The 15,772-nt window shown below is 45.4% G+C and overlaps 1 protein-coding gene across 11 annotated transcripts in view; it reads left to right on the top strand.

Annotated features, from left to right (window-relative positions):
• The first annotated feature begins 14,929 nt into the window (after positions 1-14,929).
• Positions 14,930-15,772, top strand: part of LRRFIP2 (LRR binding FLII interacting protein 2) — a 52,730-nt gene continuing 51,887 nt past the window's right edge. For 4 of the 11 annotated variants that reach the window (XM_079947562.1, XM_079947561.1, XM_079947564.1 and 1 more), the window contains exon 1: positions 14,933-15,237. The gene's annotated coding sequence lies outside the window, so the exon portion shown is untranslated. Of the gene's footprint in view, positions 15,238-15,772 lie in introns of all 11 variants that reach the window. The other 7 variants (XM_079947565.1, XM_079947563.1, XM_079947566.1 and 4 more) reach the window with 6 other exon arrangements.

Below are 15,772 nucleotides of genomic sequence, written 5' to 3'. Positions count from 1 at the left end.
TTTCTGGGTTAGCGGAGTCTGTAACCTGAAGCATCTGTAACCTGAGGGACCACAGTAATGACTTGATAGCATTATTTATCGACCAGGGGAGAGAGAGAGAGATCAACCAATCCTGGTTGACTTAATAACAATAATAATCTGCATGTCAATGAGAACATATAAAACACATGGATAGGTAGGTGAGTGCACAAAGTGGTAATTCCTGAGGAAAAGTGGTCTCAGTGGGTGCGTAAATGCTCCAAAGGAATTACTAACATACTTCCAAGTGTTCTGTTCTGCAAATAAAAGTTTGTAACAGCTGCCCTGAACTTTCTGTCACATCGGAATGCATTATTTTAGTGTTACCCTACTGTGGCTTTTGGTTTGTTTATATTTTTCTATTTAGGTTTTGGACAGCAGTGAATTGACAAAATCTAAATTTGTTTACTTTTGCTGCCCATCAAAGAGAAACATGGATCTGGATCGCCAAAACCACATACAGTTCAAGGAAGAGAATTATATTGATCCTAAAAACAGCACAGACTTCTTGGCCTTGTGTGTTTATGGCAGGGATGAGGTCCTCCAGACGTTACTGAGCTGTGGGGCTTACTTCTGAGTCAGTGGGGCTTACTTCTGAGTAGGAACATATAGAACACTGTAAGGCTTTCATCCGATACCCACTGAGTTTAATGGGACTTCCTTCTCACTGACATGCAAAGAATTGCACTGCCATGTAAGGTTTGTTCATACGTTACAATGGACTCAGGTACAAGCTGTCTGTGCACATGTAAAAGTGTTTGCGTGAAGGATTTGAAACAGCTCATCTACTGTGTACACATGTACACAGAGTGTACACTGACTGAATGCTTCATGAGAATAACGGCACAAGTGTGCAGCTCAATTATTTTTGTACAAAGGCCCACAGATGATAAAAAGGTAAAGGTAAAGGTACCCCTGCCCGTACGGGCCAGTCTTGACAGACTCTAGGGTTGTGCGCTCATCTCACTCTAGAGGCCGGGAGCCAGCGCTGTCCGCAGACACTTCCGGGTCACGTGGCCAGCGTGACAAGCTGCATCTGGCGAGCCAGCACAGCACATGGAACGCTGTTTACCTTCCCGCTGGTAAGCGGTCCCTATTTATCTTCTTGCACCCGGGGGTGCTTTTGAACTGCTAGGTTGGCAGGCGCTGGGACCGAACGAGGGGAGCGCACCCCGCCGTGGGGATTCGAACCGCCGACCATACGATCGGCAAGTCCTAGGCGCTGAGGTTTTATCCACAGCGCCACCCACAGATGGTACATCCATGGAATGTAACATGTGGACACCCCTTTTGAAACATACAAAACTACCTTGCACTAAATCTGACCAACCACTTAGCCTAGAACTGCCAGCTCAGGGAAGATACTGGTATATTTCCCATCCCTGTTACCTGAGATCTTTTCACTGGACATGCCAGGGATTGATTTGGGACTCCTTACGCATTCAAGGCATGTGCTCTCCCACTGAGCAGAACTGGGAACCCTCCCCAAAGCTCAGACTCTAGCTTCTGAAATGTTCTCAGGGTTGGGCTTTCTGAAATAGGCTGTTATTTAAAGAATGGAAACTAGTAATCTTTCATCCTTTTTAAAAAGAACAAGAACCACTATGGTTTTGCTGCTAGGAAATGTCAGAAATATTCAGAAGCAACACTTTAATCTTGCTTATTTCTGAAGGTTGAGGGATTGGCAATGCAAATCACTTCTTGCAAGTTTTAAAATACGGAAAGCAGTAATGAACGTTCAGGGCCCAAGAAGCCCTATCATTTTAAGTGAGACTGTAACTATGCAGCATGTAATGACTATTTAGGAATTGTCACTAAGTGCAGCATAGTAGCTTCTTATGCCAAGCTAGAAGAGGGGAAATGATGGATAGGCAATTATCTCCTCTATTGTTAAAGCTACTGTTTGTGAGAGGTGGTTTCTTGTATTTTTAAGAGATGTCTGAAAGGCATACATCCAAAAAAGTCAACTCCTGTACAACTCCGCCCTCTCGTTTAGCTACATCCATAACTGGACCACCCTGTCAAAGAGTGAGCCAGCAGTAAATCACACCATTCAGAGTCTGAGTTAACTCTTTGCTAGCAAGAAGACAGTCTTTATATACTTGATGGAATGTCAGGCCTAATGAGCACAGCAGCTCATCCCCAGTAAGTCTTGTCTTGTGAAAACAGTTGCCAAGACTGAAAGTCCCCGCTTCCCCACAGGTGAGCTTTGCTATCATGTTTGGATTGTGTGTCTGAATTGGCAAACCCTCCCCTGGAAAGACTGATTTATGGTGCAACTGGTCTGGGGAAATTAATGAGCAGGCGCTTAGACTTTATTACATCGGAACAGACTAAAATGGCGCCTGCCGCTCGAGCAGGACTGTTGGATCAGCGTGTGGTGATTTAAGGAGAGCCTTACAAAGTTCACACAGAAATAGAACAATGTTTGGTTTAACTCGCCTGCGGAAACAACTCAGACGTTATTAAGAAGAAAAATGATAACAACAAGAAGACTGGAAGAATGGATTTGTGAACATCAAAAGCAGCAGAAATATAAGATGATTGGACCCTCACTGAGCTCAAAACATGGGAACCCCCAACAAAATTTAAAATTTGGCAAAATATTCGGACTATATAATATGCATTGGTATAATTTGGAATAATTAATGTGATATGATTGGATTGTTAAATGGAAAACTTAATAAAAATTATTATAAAAAAAAAGTCCCCACTTCCCCACAGCTGTCTTAAGTCCCCTCCTCCCCAGGGCTTTTTCTAAGCATTTGGAGGTCATGCCTACATGTAGCCTGCCACTGCTCTGCCTGTTCCAGCTCTCTTCTGGTTCTGGGAGACAAGTGGAGAGGTGAGCTTGTTGCAGCAGGAGGGGGAGACATGCCTTTTCATAGCCCGACTCATCTCTGCTTCTTGACTTGCTTCACTCTCTGCCCCTGATTCTGGTCTTCTCTCTGCCACCAACTCTCCCAGCTCACTAAGCCCTGTTACCTCTGCCAATCTTCTCCTTCTGAGCCTTCTTCCCTTGGTGGTTCCCGAGCTGGTTCCTCTCTCCATTCCTCTGCACCCAACCAGTCCATCACACCATCCAGTGGCCAGACAGGTGCATGGGGCTGCTCACCTTTCAATCAACTGACCTTGTATGATGTCAACTGATTCAGATTTAAGCCTGCATCTGCAAAGGAAGAATTGAAGGCACAGCTGGTCCATTCTGCTGATTCTTTCCTGCTTGAATTCTGCACCGTTTTCTGCAGCAGTTCAGGGTGACAGGAAAAGGCCTCGGATTGTAAAAACGCATCAAATTGCAGCAGTGGCTGGCAGGGAAGAAACAAGGGCACACTCAAGAGTGCCCTCCTGTTTCTTCCTGTTGGAGTTGGCGCCTGAGGTCATATGACATGTTGTGGTTTGGGACAACCCACATTGTGCGTCAAATAGGGAGGCCTAGTGCGTCTAACTGAGTCCGGAGGTTGTGCCTAAATGCACTGCAGCCCTTCCAGAAAAAGACCGTCATAACTGTTGCTGGTTAATCATAATTATCCCTGATGAGATATTTCCTGCCTTTGCTGCTGCTGCTGCTGCAGCTGGCATGGAAAAAGAATGGGGGTTGCATCTATGAGCAAGATCCAGTTTAACAACTAATAAGGCATTCTGTCTTCAGCCAGTCAGCCAGCAAAGAGCCCTGATGTGAAAATGAAACAGGGTTCTTGCATCATCACTTGCAATAAAGTTTATGTCAATCAAACTATCCTGCCTTGTGCAATCCTTTCCGTTTAAATTATTCTCACACAGTCCTGGAGTTCTCCATTTACTTCCTTACAGCACAGTCCTAATCATGTATTCTCTGAATTAAGTCCTTCTGAATTCAGTTGGGCTTAAAAGGTAAAGGTACCCCTGCCCGTACGGGCCAGTCGTGTCCGACTCTAGGGTTGTGCGCCCATCTCACTTAAGAGGCCGGGGGCCAGCGCTGTCCGGAGACACTTCCGGGTCACGTGGCCAACGTGACGAAGCTGCTCTGGCGATCCAGCACCAGCGCAGCACACGGAAATGCCGTTTACCTTCCCGCTATAAAGCGGTACCTATTTATCTACTTGCACTTAGGGGTGCTTTCGAACTGCTAGGTGGGCAGGAGCTGGGACCAAACGACGGGAGCACACCCCGCCGCAGGGATTCGAACCGCCGACCATGCGATCGGCAAGTCCTAGGCACTGAGGTTTTACCCACAGCGCCACCCGCGTCCCTTCAGTTGGGCTTACTAGTAGGTAAATGGGGTTAGAATTGCAGCTGTACTTAAAGGATTTTCAATGCGAATAGTTCCAGGGTGGATAACAATACCCAAACAATAAAAATTTTAACACACACAAAAACAGATAAAATTGTTAAAGAAGAACAGCAGGTAGAATTGCAATGTAAATCTAACATCACCAGAGGTTAAATGGCCCATGTCCTACACCCTAGGGCAGCAGTGGAAGTGGTGGCCCTCCAGATGTTGGACTCTGAATCCCATCAGTCCCAGATAACTTGTGCAGTAGTCAGGGATGGTGACAGTTCAGGTATCTGGCCCTAAACTAAGTTGCTTAATAATCACCTGGAAACTCCCAACTAGATGACCTCCACAGTTGAGATTTCTAGAGGACTTGGTCCTGCTAACCACTGCCCACTGCTAGGCTAAGGCAAGCAACTCTCCCCAAACAGCCCAAATAATATTCCAGTGACAGGGTAGATAGGAAGAGACAGAGGAAAGTGTCCGTGTTCTGTTATCCAGCACATTCTTCCTCTGCAAGGGAAGCACTTTCTCTGATACAACAGCTTCAAGGAGCAGGGCCTCCAGTATCCTGGCCCCCAAGGCTGTAGGAGTAGCATCCTAAGGTAGAGTCTGTCCTAAACTAGTGTGCACTGTGTCTTAAAAACCTTGAAGCAGACCAGAGAATATCACTAAGAGGAGAGCAGGAATCATGAAGGGAACCCCATTCACATCATGGCACAGCCTAGGAATGGGCACTGGAGTTTTCTGTACAATCTCACTGGAGCAAAGCCCTCCTTGCTTTCCTATGATGCTAAGAAGGCTGTACACATGTACAATAGAATCCCAAGCCTCTAAAAACTTTGTTACCTGAATGGAAATGATGGGGCAATCACACACACCCATTTGGAGTACATACACCTTGCATTTACAGCACATCTCCCTTCCAAGGCATCTTGGGAACTGTATTTTGATACAGGATTCTTTGTTCCCAATATTCTTTTTTCAAGAATATATGGTATGTGAATATATGGTATGTGAGGAGACTCAAGACTGCATTGTGGGAATTAACGGAACAAAAATATCTGGCCTTTGGGGCCTTTCCCTCCTGTTCTGCACAGTGGGCGAACCATTTGTTCCCAAATAATTTTGAGATTCATATATCCCAGCGACATCTCGTCCTCACAGCTTTGTACCTGATGAGCAAGTGAAACCGCCACCCTTCCTTCGGGGAGTCTGATTAGAGTGAATGTCAAACATTCACAGTGTGAGAAAGGCAGGGAAGCTCACGAAAGTGGCAAGCAGCAACATGCAGCCCAGAAGGTGAGGTGAACTAGAAAATTGGTGCCTGAGAGAGGCAAGTGTATCCCTTGAGACCATTTCTCTTTTTTATGAGTTTCCTTTGAATGTTCATATGAAATGGCTTATGATGCACCAACATCGCAGGTAGCATCAGCATGATGTGCTGTAGTGAGGAAGGAGGAATATCAATGGTAAGTAATTTAGGATGAATCCTAAATCCAGTTACCTGGAGTAAAGGTAAAGGGACCCATGACCATTAGGTCCAGTCGTGGCTGACTCTGGGGTTGCGGCGCTCATCTCGCTTTATTGGCCGAGGGAGCCGGCGTACAGCTTCCAGGTCCTGTGGCCAGCATGACTAAGCCGCTTCTGGCGAACCAGAGCAGCGCACGGAAACGCCATTTACCTTCCCGCCGGAGCGGTACCTATTTATCTACTTGCACTTTGATGTTCTTTCGAACTGCTAGGTTGGCAGGAGCAGGGACCAAGCAATGGGAGCTCACCCCGTTGCGGGGATTCGAACCACCAACCTTCTGATCGGCAAGTCCTAGGCTCTGTGGTTTAACCCACAGCGCCACCAGTATTACCTGGAGTAGACCCCATCAAATTAAAAATGATTTAATTCTGAAAAGACATGATTAGAATTATGCTCTTACGCTACTGACAGTACAGTCTTATAAATGTATCCGCTGAAGTAAGCCACTTTGAGTTCAGCCGGACTGAAGAGAAGGAGAGCTAGGAGGTGGAGATAACAGAGGGCAGAAACACAAAAAATGTAGAGAAAAGGGTTATCACGCATCTCTGTCTGCATACAACCTTCAAAACTAATGTAACACAACGTATAATATCCTGTGAATTTGCTCCAACAATCTATCCAGGTCAAATATCTCTTGAGAGGATTGTGTAGAAGTCACTTCTGCGGTTGTTGCAATTGGTATTCTCTTTTCAGTACTTATTAAGAGTAAAAATAAAAAAAGCTAGCCCACTGATCTTTCTATACTTGCTAGAACAACTGACATTGATTCCCCTGTCCATTGTGTTTGGAATAATAGAAGAGCATGGCTTTTTTGTTCATTGCCAGCAGCGTGCTTTCTGTTTGTGCATCAGCATCATTGATTGCGTTACAGCAGCTACTGGGGAAAAATAATTTGTTGGTTGACTGTGAGACTGCATAAAATAGCCTAGCCTTGTTTGTGAGATACTTACACACACTCAGCGCTTCTAAAAACAACCCAGCTACTCATTCATTAACAAGACAAGCAACTTTCCTTCTATCAATGCTGGTTTCTATTTGCCTGTGTGTCTTACAGTGTGATTCATGTTTATTCAAAAGCTGGTCTTAGTTTGTCCCATGGGTTTGTTCCCTATTAGGTGGATTTAGGATTTCATTCAAAAGTCCATTAAAAATTAAGCCAGATTCTTACTGATTGTAAAGGACATAGGTATCGCAACAAATTAGGATTCATCAGAGCCGGCCCTGTCATGAGCCACATTGAGCAAGCTTCCATAAAACCATCAAAATGAATTCACTCCATTGCCAAATGCAGCCAAGCTGTGTATAAGAATGAATGAATGAATGAATGAATGACTCAGGATAGCCCTAGCATTTATGAATCAGCTTTGTGAAAATATATGTGCCACTGTAAATATTCCATCCCAAACAACCCTCCCCCACAAAAAAAAGCCAATGACTTATACAATTTGCCTATAGAACATCAGAATGAGAAGAGCTGCAGCTATACTTTAGGAAGAGAAGGAAATAAAACGATTTGCTTACCCTTCAAAAATAATAGCAGCAGTTGTAAACTACTTATAGTAGTGATACAACCACTGTTGCTCTTGAGGATAAAAATAAATGATGCCCAACCCTGTGAAATGTAACCAGGAATAATATTTCACCTGTAAATGTATGAACAGAAAACAAATTTGAATTGGATCCAATCTAAATTCTTTGGGAACACCACAAGGGTTGGTCACACCAAGTGAGATTCCCTCTTCCTTCCTTTGTTTTCTTTGAGCAAAGTCCCATGCCCTATTAAAATTGCTTTTGGAACTTGTGTCATTTATAGAAATGACTTGCTATGTGGCATGGGATCTATGCTGTTCAAGTCTTGAGCTGCAGAATCAGTTGCTGGTTCTTTAGATCTCGACCTATAACACCACAAAGGTCTGTGGTGCATTTGTATGCTGTGTAAGGTGAGAATGTGGTGACAAGTCCCTGTCCTGAAGAGCTTACCGTCTAAAACAGGGTTTCCCAAACTTGGGTCCCCAGCTCTTTTTGGACTACAACTCCCATCGTCCCTAGCTGTCAGGACCGGTGGTCAGGGATGATGGGAATTGTAGTCCCAAAACAGCTGGAGACACAAGTTTGGGAAACCCTGGTCTAAAAAAAAAATAAGGTGGGTTTCCATAGTAACATCTGCAGAATACATTTAAAGCACATGACTTTCCCCAAAGAATTCTGGAAACTATAGCTTGTCAAGGGCGCTGGGAGTTATAGTACTGTAAAGCAAGAACTACAGTTCCCAGAATTATCTGGTTGAATCCATGTGCTTTAAATGTATTGTGCAGATGCTACTATGGGTACCCACCTTATTTTGTGTGGGTGTGCTTTCAATGCATCTGTGAAGCATTCTGTATTTGAGGGACATTCCTATCTCTTCAGTGAATAGAGAAATCCATCTGATATTTGAACTTTGAACTATATACTTTGAACTTTACAGCCTCACAGGCATTTCCTAACTGTACTTCCCATTTCCCAAACGTGTTTGCAACTTTTGAATTGTGCCCATAAGATTTCACAGTCACACAGTCGTTTTAATTGTAATTTTGATTTCCAAATATATTTGTATTGTGCATGTTTATTTGTTTATATGTTCTTACCCAGTCCTAATGCACACACATTATTAAGGGTGTCTTACAGCAAATTAAAATCCCAGTGAATCATTTCCAACATTAGTCATCATCCAACATTAGTCATACTCATTGGTAGTCCACTGATTTGAGTGTCTCTGAGTAGAGTATGACTCAGTTGAGTACCACCTAATTAAATCAACCATAACAAATGAAAACACCCTTATGTTTTCTTTACATTTCTCTGATTTAATAAACTTGTTAATTTGCTTAAATTCCCAGCCTCAATATTCCCAGTTTGGCTAGACAGCATTTAAAAAAACAACATTTCGACTAAACAGCTTTAATATACTGCATAAAACAATATCACTGTGTTAGGGATTCTTAAATTACTGTGTATTGCTTCTCAGGGACTTAAACAAATGTTCTTTTAGTTCTCACACACACACTCTCACACACCCCTCCCGTGTGCTCTGAATTGAGGAACATTTTTGCTGTATCATTAAAAAAGAACATGTGCCACATATAATATGGAACAAACACAGTTTGGTAAGCCATGCTACTTCATTGGAGACATAGGTACAAACTTAACTAAAAACATTTCCTCTGTGATTTTCATGCTTTAAGCCAGGCATGGCCAAACTTGGCCCTCCAGATGTTTTGGGACTACAATTCCCATCATCCCTAGCTAACAGGACAAGTGGTCAGGGATGGTGGGAATTGTAGTCCCAAAACATTTGGCCATGCCTTCTTTAAGCCAACTCAGAAAGAAAGAGAGACCTTCTTAGCAATAATCAAAGCCTCAAAGTTTTCTGGGCTGGTCTTTGCATCTCTCTGAAGTATATCTGAAACATAAAAATAACCAAATCTTTGGCGCAGATTCCCTTGCTTTAACCACTTAAACTTGAAAGGGCTCTTTGGTTTTGTGAAGCAGCTGTTCCTCTTGCTTAATACTGTGAACGAGTCATTAATTCTAGATTTGTGAGATCGCAGTCGCTTTCCACAGAAAAGCAAGTGGTGCTGTAAACAATGTGCACTGATAATATTGCATGATGAGCAAAGTAGCAGCTTGCTCTTTCCTTTACCACAAGTAAACATGGTTGTGAAATGCCTAACAGAAGCTCAAAGTGCCATCATGTTTACAATATGAGCAGCCCTTCCATCCAGCTACAAAAGAGGAGGGATGCAGAGCCACCACCTTTTGGTTCTGACTCTCCTTTAGCTGTTTCCTTTCCAACTGATCATTAGAAGACCTTGTAACTAAGAGCTGGCACTTGAGTTCACTCCGTCTTCCCAATCAATCTTCCTTTTGTATCACATCTTTTAAATTGTAAGCCTACGGGCAGGAACAGTCTTGCCTGTAGTGATCTGCAAACCACTCCTAGCCTTTTTTGGCTGAAAAACAGGGTTTTAATTCTATAAAATTAGCAAATAAGTAAATGTACAGCGCCCCATAACAACAAAAAATATCTAGGCAGCTTATAGTATTAAAACAGGCAGCCAATAGTTCTATTCTACCAGCTCCACCTGGTACGCAGGCTAAGACCCTATCTGCCTGCGGACTGTCTCACCAGAGTGGTGCATGCTCTAGTTATCTCCTGCTTGGACTACTGCAATGCACTCTACGTGGGGCTACCTTTGAAGGTGACTCAGAAATTGCAATTAATTCCGAATGCGGCAGCTAGACTGGTGACTGGGAGTGGCCACCGGAACCACATAACACCAGTCCTGAGAGATCTGCATTGGCTCCCAGTACGTTTCCGAGCACAATTCAAAGTGTTGGTGCTGACCTTTAAAGCCCTAAACGGCCTTGGTCTTGTATACCTGAAGGAGCGTCTCCACCCCCATCGTTCAGCCCGGACACTGAGATCCAGCGCTGAGGGCCTTCTGGCAGTTCCCTCATTGCGAGAAGTGAGGTTACAGGGAACCAGGCAGAGGGCCTTCTCGGTAGTGGCGCCCACCCTGTGGAACACCCTCCCTTCAGATGTGAAAGAAATAAGCAGCTATCCTATATTTAAAAGACATGAAGGGAGCCCTGTTCAGGGAAGTTTTTAATATTTAACGCTGTATTGTTTTTAACACTTGATTGGGAGCCGCCCAGAGAGGCTGGGGAAACTCAGCCAGATGGGTGGGGTATAAATAATAAATATTATTATTATTATTATTATTATTATTATTATTATTTGACTTTGATGCTAAAAAACAGAGCTCTTTGCAAACAGTGACTGCCTATTTTCTTTGAGTGGTTCGTGCTCGCTATGGGACTAAATGCAAGGAACATTCCCCAGCATTGAAGAAAATTTGCTGTTATCTCCTGTGACCAACTTCCCTCTACTCATTAAAGGCCCTGCTAACTAGATTCTGGCGGCAGAATTTTCTGCAGATTGCACAGCAAATTCTTGCTTTCAGAAAGTTGCAGGCAGTATCCAATATATATAAAAAGTAAGGTAAAGGATCCCGGGACGGTTAAGTCCAGTGAATGGCGACTATGGGGTTGCGGCGCTCATCTCACTTTCAGGCCGAGGGAGCCGGCGTTTGTCCACAGACAGCTTTCCAGGTCATGTGGCCAGCAGGACTAAACCGCTACTGGAACATGGAGGACTGTGATGAGTGCCAGAGCGCATGGAAACACCATTTACCTTCCCTCCGCAGCGGTATCTACTTGCACTGGCATGCTTTCGAACTGTGGTTGTCTGTGTCTAAACCATAGCTGTCAACTGTCCCTTATTTGGCAGAAAACTCCCTTATCCCAGCGCTGTGTCCCGCTGCTGTCCCTTATTGATGATGTCCCTTAAATTTCCCGGGTTTCATGCTCGCCCGGCTCGGGAGGGAAGCAGCGGCTCGGGGTCCTCCGCCGTGAGAAAGAGTGTGCGCTGGCGCCGTTGTCCTGGCACGAGGAGTTCCATTGGCCCTTCCCCGCCCAAGAGAGGGGGGGAGGGAGAGAGACTCTTGCCCATGCCGCCCGCGAGCCCGGAGGCAGCAGTGGTGGTGGCAGCTGAGGAGGCGGCCTGAGGGAGGAGGAAGAGGAGGGGATGGGGAGGGACGCAGAAGGGCGGCGCTTCAGCGGCTGCCGCGGCGCCGCAACCACCTCATGCCACATTGACAGCATCTTTCAATCCTACCAATGTATGTAACTCTTTACAATAGCAAAATCCCTTATTTTGGCTGCTGATCCCTTATTTTCGAGGCTGCTGGTCCCTTATTTTCAAATCTGTAAGTTGACAGCTATGGTCTAAACATTTTACCAACTGCCCTGCGTAAAGGGATGCAGGAAGGAGGGGGTAATGAATGCCATCTCACAACACCATCCACCACCATCAAATAGGAAAAATAAAGTCAATGAGAAAGATGCAGGGGTTATAACGCCTGGGCCAAATACTTTCATAATCAGACCACTCTGTTAAACATAGATAAGCTTCTATAAACAGAAACACTTACAGACCTGCTTCTCTGTCCAGCTGTTTTGACTCCCTCCATCTTGTGGTATAGATGAGCAAATGATACAGCTTGGCGATTTGTCCTGGTATTTCCCAGGTCACCTGGAGTTTAACAGGGTAATCCTATGTTCTTGGATCTTTATTCACTTCCAGGGAATTGGAAGAAATGTCATATCTCCAAATTGTGAGGATGACACACTAACAGGCTGGCTACCGGCTTTAAATATCACGTTTCTGGCAAAGGCGCATATTGGCTGAGTGATGCCATTTATTGGCTCAGTTTATGCTGGTGAGAGCATATTTATTTATATGCTCTTATGCCACCTTGCAGCTTGCAAAAGACGATTAGTTTCATATACATAACAATACTAAAATACAAAACAGGTACAGTGGTACCTCGGGTTAAGTACTTAATTCATTCCCGAGGTCCGTTCTTAACCTGAAACTGTTCTCATCCTGAAGCAAAGTTCTTAACCTGAGGTACAATTTCTGGGTTAGTCTGTAACCTGAAGCGTATGTAACCTGAAGCATATGTAACCCGAGGTACCACTGTACATTGCGCATCCAAATGATTTACTGTAAAATCTGCTTGCTGGGTTTCCAGTCCAAGACCCCAATGGCCTTCCTTTTACACACATCACCCTGTGCTAAACACTGCCGTGCGCTTCCACCAAAATGATTCTGAGATATACCAACAGTGGGGAACCTCAAGCTTGTGGCTGAACGCACCCCTCCCAGCCTCTGGATCCGACCCTAGGAATTCTCCCTCAGCTACACCCCTTCTCCCCTCACCAGCCTCATTCCACGCAACTCCTTGTGGTTGGAGTGTCTCCTTGAGCTGTGATGACTGTCTCTCCTTGCTTAAAGCTCTTGACTTTTGAGTGGACTGTGATTGTGCAAAGGTAAGAGTTGCATAAGTTGTTTCACCCGCTTTGGCCCCTGGCAGCTTCCCCTCAGGCTAAAGCATTTTTTTCTTACAGTGGTACCTCGGGTTAAGAACTTAATTTGTTCTGGAGGTCTGTTCTTAACCTGAAACTGTTCTTAACCTGAAGCACCACTTTAGCTAATGGGGCTTCCTGCGCCACTGCTGCATGATTTCTGTTCTCACCCTGAAGAAAGTTCTTAACACAAGGTACTATTTCTGGGTTAGCGGAGTCTGTAACCTGAAGCGTATGTAACCCGAGCTACCACTGTACTCTCAGTTTGACTCAAGAAAATCACCACTTTATAGTTCAAATTGGGAAAAATAAATACAGTAAATGGACAAAAGTATAAAGATTCACAAAATGTTTAGGGGTATGCGTACCCCCACAAAAAAAGCACTGCTTATTATACCTTTCCCCACTCTGGTTCCATTTCTCACCTTGGGTGATCTGATGTGTGAGACTGGCTCTAATGACAATGACATAAGCAACATATTTAAATGTTACATTTGTGCAGTTGCTTAGTATTTGTTCCAGGCAGGCAAAACATTCACAGAGGGTACAAGATGGGGGCCATGGAAGAACATGGTCTGGGGAGAGGTGTGCTTGCGGAGCAGTGCAGGACAAAGGGGCTTCAAGCGCTGCGCTTGGCCCTGGAGCCTGAAGTTACCACCCCTGGCTTAAATGCTAGGAATTATTTAATATGCCTTTTTTGAATTCTGATGGTTTTTCTGCAAATCCCAATTTCTAGTATAACTTAAATTTTGAATTGATTTGATAATTTAGCCAATTCGACACATATTATTGAATCTCTTCAATCCCCCCCCCCCCATTTTTGGTTCTCCTTCTGAGAAGTCTTAACACTTCATTATAAGTACCCCAGTTATCCCTCATATTAATCTTTTTCCTTGTCTCAGCTTCTGTTTGGGATAACCACCTTGGTGTTTTGATTTCTACTAACTTTTTGTATTTTCCCATATCCTAATTACGCTTTTTTTTCCTAACATGGTTGGCAAAGCTGATTTTATTGTGATTGCAGGTATGTTTTACTAGATATTATGTATATATATCTATGATCATATATACTAGCTTTTATTTACTTATATACTGAATGTATGTATGTATATATGTATATATGTGTATATATATAAAGATATATATATATATATATATATATATATATGTATGTATAAAAAACACTTGTCTACAAATATATTTACACATTTATATATATACAGTGGTGCCTCGCAAGACGAAAAGAATCCGTTCCGCGAGTCTCTTCGTCTTGCGGTTTTTTCGTCTTGCGAAGCAACCCTATTAGCAGATTAGCGCTATTAGGGTTTAGCGGCTTAGCGGATCAGCTGATAAGCGGTTTAGCGGATCAGCTGATAAGCGGTTTAGCGGATCAGCTGATAAGCGGCTTAGCCGATTAGCTGATAAGCGGCTTAGCGGCTTAGCCGATCAGCTGATAACCAGCTTAGCGGCTTAGAAAAAGGGGGGGAAAGGGAAAAAAACCCGCAGGAACTCGCAAGACATTTTCGTCTTGCGAAGCAAGCCCATAGGAAATTCGTTTTGCGAAGCACCTCCAAAACGGAAAACCCTTTCGTCTAGCGGGTTTTCCGTCTTGCGAGGCGTTCATCTTGCAGGGCACCACTGTATATATACAGTATATGTTTGTGTGTAATAATTTTATTATTATGACTATTTATACCCCACCCATCTGGCTGGGTTTCAAGAGAATTAAAGCCACACACACATCTATAAATGTTTAATTCTTTTTTTAATGATCCCACCCATGTTTTTAGCTGTTCTTTTTTTATCTGTAAGCCGCCTTGATTCCCCACCAGGACGGGGGATAAATACATGTAAATAAAGTAAGAATAATAATGATGGTGATACGTGTGTCAGCTGCTGCGTGTGATCCTGCCGTATGGCTCGCAGTAACCGCAATCAATCTCCGGCCAAAGCAGCAGCAAACCACGCCTCTCGCCGCCGCCACTTCTGCGCATGCGCTTGCCTCCTGAGACTCCTCCTCCTCCTCCTCCTGATCTGCTCAGGAAGTAACGCATGCGCGTCGCCGCCTGTGTGTGGCGAAAGCCCTCCGCGCTCGCAGCTGCCCGAGCTGTCGGGTCGCCGGCGGTGACACAAAAAACCCCCAAAACCAATAGGAAGAAGGAGGAGAAGCAGCAGCAGCAGCAGCCGCCGCCGCGAGGGGGCGGGGCTTAAGAGAGCGGCCGCTCGCGCCCTCCTCGGAATCCTGAGGGCCATTCGAACCCAACCGCCGGCGCGAGGCGAAGGAGCCCAACCGCCGGCCAGCAACCGCCGCCCCGAGTCGGCGTCGCGCGCCCAAGGGCTCCCTCAGGCTGAGCTCCCGTCCCGCGCCTCTCCGCTTTCCTCGGCTGCCCCGCCCTTGCCGGCTTGGCGGCCCGTCGTCGCCTTCGCGGCTGACCCTTCCGGACGGAGGCGGCTTCTGGTGAGGGAATCCGGGAGCTTCGGGGCGGGCGGGCTCCGTTGCCTGAGGGGATGGGTGGGGATCCCGACGGTGGCCCTGGGCATGCCGGAAGGCGGCGGGGCGGGGAAGGGAAGGGAAGGGAAGAAGGCTGGCCGCCGCGCGAGGAACTCCCGGCCTTCCTGACGAGGCGAGGCTCCGGCTGGAAAGGGACACCCGGGGTCATCTAGTCCGACCCCCTTTCACGCAGGAAGCTGTCGCCCAACATGGGCCTCGAACCCGCCCTAAGAGACTCACCCAGTGCTTCTCAACCTGCCGGGGGTCGCATCCCCCCTGACCGCAGCTGCTGCTAGCTAGGGATGATGGGAGTTGTAGTCCAACAACAGGCAGCGACCCAGGTTTGAGAAGCACTGGATGGGACTCTTCATCTTATTGTGGCAGGTTCGAGCCCCACCTTGGGCGAAAGGTTCCTGCATGGCAGGGGGTTGGACTAGATGAACCTGGGTGTCCCTTCTAGATGGTACAGCCTCAGCTGTCTGCGGCCTTGCAAGCAAGGGAG

Source organism: Podarcis cretensis (genome assembly GCF_951804945.1).
Source record: "Podarcis cretensis genome assembly, chromosome: 12".
Classification (NCBI taxonomy): Eukaryota; Metazoa; Chordata; class Lepidosauria; order Squamata; family Lacertidae; genus Podarcis; species Podarcis cretensis.
Note: the sequence above shows the minus strand (reverse complement) of the source record. Positions and strands in the feature narration are given on the sequence as shown.